Here is an 8628-nt window from a genome sequence, read left to right as displayed (position 1 = left end):
AAAAATAACTGATTAGATCAATTACAACACTTACCCAAGTGATACAATCAGCAACAATAATAGAATCAAACACAGCTTGGAAAATGACAATTTGTGGTAGTTATTAATCTATCACCTTTAAATGTGTGAAATAAAATGGAATCAAAGACTAGCCCAAAATATGTTTATAATGAATAAACTGATCAATATAGTAACTTTACTCTTCAGGACGGGCACTTAGGAGTAAGGCCCTCTTACTATTATTCACTTTTGCTCTAACCCAGGGTAATGGCCTTTAAGACCTCCTGTTTCTCTGCAGTATAGATGAGAAACAGGAATAACCAGGAAGCAGACATGCAGGGGGTGGTTTCGGTTGGGTTTCTGGAAGTGCCCACTTGGTTGCAGTCCTCATTGGTCCATTGGTAGCTGGGAGGCCTGGGTAGGGGATAGTCTCATGCCAATGGCTTCATGAAGCTCCCGACCTCACCAGTCTGCTGGTGGTGGGGAGGCAAGTCCTCTTGTGTCTAAGAGGCCTGGGTGGGATAGGGGCCCATGCAGATGGCTTCACACAGCTCCACTCCTCACCAGTCTGTTGGTGGTAGAGTCCCTCAAAAAAATTCACTTGAAAGTATACACAGCAGAACCTGGAGAAGCTGTTGCTGCTATTGATGCATAACATACTGCTATTATTGTTCTTTTTATATAAATATAAATATATTAATTTGAATTTTTGTAAACTTTAACTGTGCTGTCAACTTTGGAAAAAGTTATCCCAATTGACTGTGTTGAGTTGGCATTGTACAGAAATTGACAGCCATATTGGTCTAGAAACGTTAGTTTTTAAAATTTTTTTTCCATTTGTACAGGGATAATGCACTGTATTAAATATGTAAGGTCATATCTAAGTGGGTTTGATTACAGAAACTAATAAAGTATTCTCTAAATAATGAAAAAAAGAATAAGATAAGACTACAAGAGCAAGAAACAATTTAAATATGTTCAGGGACCATTTTCATCTTCAGAATTAAGGATTATTTTAATCTTACATCATTGCCTTTTCTCTTTTACTTTCCTTTTTAAGTTTTATTTTAGGATTCCCTACTTTTAATGTGCATACGGAGATTTCTTTCACTGAAATACCAAATAGTTTCTCTGGTGTGAAACACTATAATAGTATACAGGATCCTAATGAGATGATTAATAATGTGAAATAGGAAGTAAAGGGCTAAAGATCTAGGGAAAGTGGGAAGAGTGGGGGAAAGGTAATAAGGGAGAGGAAAAAAATATGAGAAATTGAAAAAATGGAAATAAAGTGTTTGTAAATGGGGAGGAGAGGAGAGCATGAAGGGAGGGCAGGGAGAAGAGGAAAAAATGAGACTCAAGACCTATCATGTAAAGGTACAGGATCCCAGTAATGAATGTAACTGTATTGTATACCTAGATTGTACCAATAAACTCAATAAAAAGAAAAAAGTATACATAGCAGAATGAAACAATGTGAGGACAGAATATCAGATGTAGAAGACAAATTTTCAGTTAGCAGTCATAAAAAGAAAGACTTCTTAAAATAGCAAGGGACCATGAAAAATCAAAGAGCTGCTAGAAAATGCAAAAAAGAATGACATAAGATTGATCAGAATGAAATGAAAAAGCAGGAAATAGCACAAATAACATTTTTAAAAAACCTGTTCAGAGAGGTAATGACAGAAAACTTCCCAAGCATGGTAAAAGAATTTGACATGCTGATAAGTGAGTCACATAGAACTTCAATTAGCCATGATTGAAAATATCTACATCAAGGCATATAAATAAGGATTCCAAATATTCAACCCAAGAACAGAATATTAAAAGCTGTTAGAGAAAAATAAAATCACATGTAAAGGAAGCCCCATCAAAATTATAGTAGACATTTCAGCCCATACCTTTAAGTCAAGGAGAGCTTGGAGAGAAGTATTTCAAGCCTCCCCTCCAAGAAAGCCTTCAACCCATATTGATGTACCTCACAAAACACACTTGAAAGAATGACCACCAGGCCAACACTTCAAAATGTTCTGAAGGACACTCTAGTAAGAGATAATGAAGACTACAACTCCATGAACTCCAACCAAATCATTCCACTAGGGAAGGCAAGTAATTAAGCAGAGGGGAAAGAAAGGAAATCTACAACAGAAAAATAACATGACAGGGATTATGTCACTACATATCAGTTATAACCATCAATGCTTGCTCAATTAACCAAGCAAAAGAAATAGACTGCTAGAATGAATCAAGAAACAAGGTCCAACAACATGCTACATAGAAGAAACACATTTAACTCAGAAAGAAATCCATAGACTGAAAGTCAAAGGATAGAAAATAACACTCCATGTGACAGGAACCTGGAAAAAAGCAAGGGTAGCTATTCTCTTTGCAGAAAAAGTGGATTTCAAGCCAAGACTGATCAAGAATGACAAAGAAAGTTACTACATCTTGTTAACTGCATAATTCAAAAGGAATAGATAATAATTATAATATATATGCACAAAAAAAGCACACAAAACTATATAAAACAAACATTAATAGTCATGAAAAATCAAATAAGCACTAATATAATTGTAATGAGGTACCCCAATACCCTACTGTCACAAATAGACAGATTAACTAAAAAGTTAACAAAGAAATATCAGAACTGAGGCAAACCTGTGCAAAAATGGACTCAGTGGATGTCTATAGAGTGTTCTACCCTACAATATCAAATACATATTTTTCTTAGCTGCACATGGAATAGCCTCCAAAACAGAATACATGTTAACTCATAGAACATGCTTAAGTAAATACAAGGGAGTTGAAATTATTCCATGCATATTATCAGACCATAGTACAAGGAAATTGGAACTCAATGGCAAAAGAAACCTCAAAACATCATAAACACTTGGAAATTAAATAACAACCTCCTGAGCAACCAATGGGTCACAGATGAAATTAAAGAAGAAATCAGAAAATTTCTACAATCAAATAATGATGCCAATACAACATCTGAAACTTCCAGGACACAGTAAAGCAGTCCTAAGAGGGAAATTTATAGCAGTAAATTGCCACATTAGAAAAGCAGAACAAGTTCAAATAATAACTGATGTTTAACCTCAAGATTCTAGAGAAACAAGAGCAAGTCAAGTCCAAAGATTGTACAAGGGAGGAAATTATAACAATTAGGACAGAAATTAATGCAATTGAGACTAAGTAAACAATACAGACAATCAATGAATCAGTTGGTTCTTTAAAAGACTAAATAAAACTGACAAACATTTAGCCAACTTTAACAAAAAAAAGGAAAGAAAACCCTCAAGTCTGTGCAATTAGAGATTAAAACAGTTAAATCAAAAAGAATACCAAAGAAATTGAGATCATTATTACCTACTTTGAGAACCTGTATTCTAATAAGATGAAAAACACAGGAGAAATGGAAAGATTCTTAGATACATATGAATTACCAAAGCTGAATCAAGAAGATATAAAGATTCTAAATAGCCCAATATCAGTTGATGAAATTGATTATGTAATTAAAAACCTGCAGGCAGAGAAGGGTACAGGTCCTGGTGGATTCACTGCTGAATTCTACAAGAAATTTAGAGATCTAAACCCACTACTTCTCAAACTCTTTAATGAAATTGAAAGGGAAGCAATATGCTCAAATTCATTCCTAGAAGCAACCATTACCCTGATACTAAAACCAGAGAAAGATCCAATGAAAAAAAGAGAGTTATAGGCCAATCTCCCTAATAATTATAGATGCAAAAATCTTCAATAATATACTAGCAAACAGAATATGGAAAATCATCAAGAAAATTATACACCATGATTATGTAGGATTCATCCCAGGGATGCAAGAATGGTTTGACATATGCAAATCAATAAATGTAACACACCATGTTAAAAGAGTCAAAGACAAAACCCACATGATCATATCAATAAATGCAGAAAACAATAAATACAGAAAAGACACTCGGCAAAGTTCAATACCCATCTATAACAAAAACCCTACATAAAATTGATAGTATTTAGAATCTTTAGGTGGTGGCTACTTCTCAGAATATCCTCCAGTTATAGCTAACCATTGGGTCTGAGTTTGTAATAACCCTTAGGCAATCTCAGACTTGGTATACCAGGAAGAACAATTGAGCAGAGTAATTACATTACTTTGGCCAAAGTAATACAATCAGCCTCAATAATAGCATCAAACAGAGCCTAGAAAATGACTAACTGTTGTGACTATTAATCACATTTGACCACATGAACTAGACTTACGGTTATATATCAAAACCTAGAACCAGCCAGAAATATGTTGGCAGTAAATAAGCCTTTTGATGTAGCAAATTTGCCCTTTTGGGAAAAGACTTAGAAGGAGTTAGTGGGGATAGATAAATAGAAAGATAGGGAAAGGTAGAAGTAAGGCTAGAGGACACTGGAGGATCATACAAACTTTGGGAAACTAATGAAGAGAGGAAAAAAAGAAAGAAGGAACAAAATCAAGACCAGAATAAACTAACAGCAACAGGAAAACTAGAAACCATATTAATGCTCCTATAAGAACAATTGAGAAAAAACAAAACAGGACAAAAATAGAACAAGATAGGACAGAAACAGAAAAGGAAAAGAAGGAGGAGAAGAGAAGGAGGAGGAGGAAAAAAAGAGAAGGAAAAAAAGTCACCTTCAATGCATGTTCCTACTGTCACCATAAAGCCAGCTGCAGTCCACTAAACTTCAGGCTGGTTTCTGGATGCAAGGCTGGAAATGAGCTCCCAGACCTCCTTCAGGTTTGAGCTCTGCACTGTTCTACTGCAGGTTTGAGCCACCCTTCCCTCACAGCAAGTCTGTGTTCTGGTAAGAGGTATTGACCCCAATAACTTGCCAGCTGCTGCAGTCTGCTTTGTCTTTATTACAGTTTCTCTCTTCGCTCTCCTGGTGGGCTTCAATTCTCACTGACAAGCCTGAGAGAGGTCCTCTCTCTGCTGCTTTCCATTGCACCATCTTCCTGAGCTCAGAGTGATGGCCTTTCTGCACTCTGCCTTGTGAGGTCTGGATCCCCAGGCTGTGTGTATTTGATTTTTAGAATTTAAAAGTGATCTGTTTAAGGAGAGACCTAAAATATCTGAGGAATACTTACTAGTTAGGAAATAACTCTCCAGAAATTTCTTAAAAAGTTCTTATTTAAGTGGTATTGCAGAGCAATGGGGAATGCATCTATTAAGAAGGCTTTATAATAGCTGGGGATTTAGCTCAGTGGTTCCGCTGCCTGTCTTGCAAGTGCAAGGTCCTGAGTTCAATCCCCAGTACCAAAAAAGGGGAGGGGGGAGTTATACTAGGCTCATAAAACCTAGTTTACAACTGAATCTTAATCACGGACTCAAAGTATGAATTACTCATGTTATTCTTTTGTTCATTTTGTCATCAGATAATCAATGAAATAATTCTCATGAAAGTTATTTCTAAGAAAACACAGGAAGAAAGTCTTAATATCATTGGTCTGGGCAATAGTTTCATAGATTGGCCTCCAAAAAATCTAGTTCACAAAAGCAAAAATAAGTGTACATATTTACATGAAACAACTACACAGCAAAAGAAATCAGTGAAGAGACAGTCCACAGATAGAAAATGTGTGTACAGCAATAAAGAGATAATACAAAATACAAAAGAAATTCCAAAAACTCAGCAGAGAAAGCCAGATATTCCAATTTTAAAATAGACAAAGGATTTGAACAGACATTTCTCAATAAAAGAGATAATGACCAACAGCTGTGTATAAAAAACATTCAATGTCTCTATTATCAAGTAAACACTACAATAACATCTCTCCTCACACCTGTGAGAATGGCTACTATCAAAAAGGCAAATGAGGACCAAAGATGTCACTTGGTGCCAGAGCGTTTTCCTAGCACGTGCAAGACCATGAGTTCAATGCTCAGCCCTACAAAATAAACAAAGAAAAACATGAATAATGAGTGTTTGTGGCAATTTAAAGAAAAGTAAATACAGTGCTGGTCGAATTTAAATTAGTAGGGCCATAGGGCCAGGGATTTAGCTCAGTGGTGCCATACCTGCCCTGCAAGCTCAAGGTCCTGAGTTTGATCCCCATTACCTGATAAACAAATTAATAAGGCCACTTTCATTTGGTTTTTCTGTTTTGTTTTGTTTTGTTTTTGTTTCTTTGAGATGGGTCTTACCATGTACTTCAGGCTGGCTTTGAGCACACTATGAAGCCCAGTCTGGACTAGAATTTGAGGTGATCCTTTGACCTCAACTTCCCAAATGCTGAGATTACAAAGGTGCACCACCAGGCCCAGCTAGTATGGCCATTTTGGAAAAAAGTATACAGGTTTCCTGAAAACCGTGTGTTCCAGCAATCCCACTTCTGGGTGCATGGCCAAAAGAAATGACATTGGTATGTGGAAAGGATATGTGTCCTCCTATGTTCATTGAAGCATTATTTACAATAGTTCTTATGTGAAAATAACCTAAAAGTCCATCATTCTGGAAGAGTAGATAAAGAAAATGAGATACATGGACACAAAAAATATTGTATAGCCTTGAAATATGCATGCATGTTGAGTGAATGAATGCTATCATTTATGACAATATGAGTGGAACTGAATGACATTATGCTAAGTGAAATAAGCATGGCACAGTCACCACCTGCCTAAAGCCAGGCACAGAAATACAAATAGCACATGATCTCACTTATATATGAATTTTTAAATAGCTAATCATATATAAACATAGAGTAGAAAGATGATGATTTCCAAAAGTAGGGACAGAGGTGAGAAAAGAGTAGATGTTGATCAAAAGGTAACTACGTTAGTAACTTTTCTATTGTTGAGAAAAAGTTCCAAACATACACAATATAAATAAGAAAAAGTTTCATCTGGCTTATGGTTTCAAAGGTCTTACTTGACTGCCTCTAAGGATGAAATGTCATGGAAGAGAGCATGGTGGAGAGAAGCTACCCATCTCATGGAATCCAGGAAGCAGAGAGGAGAAGAGCCAAAGAGGAAGAGCTCAGGAACTAAGTCTAGTCCCCAAGGTCAGGCCTATCCCCATGACCACATCAATTCGCCCAGAAGTTAAATCTGATAGACATTTCTCAAGCCAAGCAAGTTGACAATCAAAATTAATCATCATAAATATAAAATTGAAATAATAATGGAGGAATAGTTTTAGTGGTTTATTGAATTACATGATTACAGGCCGTAATCAGGTATCATATTTTTAAATTGCTGAGTTGATTTTTAATATCCTTATCACAAAGTTGACAAAGTGATAGATATGTTAATTGGCTTTAATGAATATTGTCACAATATATACACATAGATCAAAGCATAACACTTTGCCTCATAAACATACACGATGTATGTCAAAACTGAATTTCAAAATAAATAGATAAAAATAAAGTCACCTGATTCTTTTTAGGGAATGATGGGCTAAGAATCCCACCCTTGAAATCTCTTCAAAAGGAAATTATAACATATTTTATATAGAATTACTTTAACATTACTGAGATTCAATAGCTGTTCCTATAAAAATATTATGGATTATTTTCAGCTTTCAACCCTGAGGGATTTGTAAATATTATGTCAAAAGATAAACAAGTTAGTGAGGATTGGAGTCTTTGATCACGGCAGCCAATCACTCTTTAGGGCAAGGAATCATCAGTCAGTTCTATTAACATTGAACTTGAAACAACTATAAATATTGCATCTGTTTTGTTTAGTTTTTGAAGCAATAATATAACTACACAATAAGAAAAAATGAAATAGTTATAAAGATTTATCTATTAATTTAAAATACATAAAATACTTGCATCTTCACTTACATTGAAAGCTTTTTTTAAAAAATGTATTTCAAAGTATTCAATATAAATCATTATAATCTTTTCTACTGAATTCCTGGGGAAAAATGGCAATAGACAAACAAATTTGATAAAACTTTAACTTACTTAAAGAAAAGAGATCCAAATTAATAAAATTTAAACAAGGTCATAACAGGCACTAATGAAATCCAATGATTACTGGAAATTACTTTCAAAACTTATAATCCAATAAAGTGGAGAATACAGGAGGAGTGGATAAATTCCTAGATACACATGACCTACCAAATTTGGACCAAAAATATATAAAATACCTAAACAGATCAATAATAAATAATGGGATTAAAATAGTAGTAAAATCTCTACAAACTAAAAATATTCCTGCAACTATTGGATTTACCATTTAACTATACCAGAACTTACAGAAGAACTCCTTACATTTTTCTACAAGCACAAAAGTAAAGCATGGTTCCAAACTCATTTTACAAAACCAGCATTACCCTGAGACCAATATTAGATAAGTACTCAAGAAAAAGAAATCTACACACCAATATTTTAAATAGATGCAAAATCATCAATAAAATTCTTGCAAATAGAATTAAGCAACATACTAAAAAGATCATATATCATGGCCACACTGGTTTATCAAGAATGCAAGGATGACTTAATATATATAAATAATTAGAATACACATTATGAACAGAACTAAAGACAAAAGTCACATTATCTCTTAATTGATTCAGAAAAAGCTTTCAACAAAAACCTAACATCCCTTTATGATAAACCACCTTGAAGAAAATAGGTATAGA

Source organism: Fukomys damarensis, unplaced genomic scaffold (genome assembly GCF_012274545.1).
Source record: "Fukomys damarensis isolate Sample0158 unplaced genomic scaffold, DMR_v1.0_HiC HiC_scaffold_7, whole genome shotgun sequence".
NCBI classification, from domain to species: domain Eukaryota; kingdom Metazoa; phylum Chordata; class Mammalia; order Rodentia; family Bathyergidae; genus Fukomys; species Fukomys damarensis.
The sequence above is the reverse complement of the archived record's forward strand: the minus strand, read 5'-3'. Positions refer to the sequence as shown.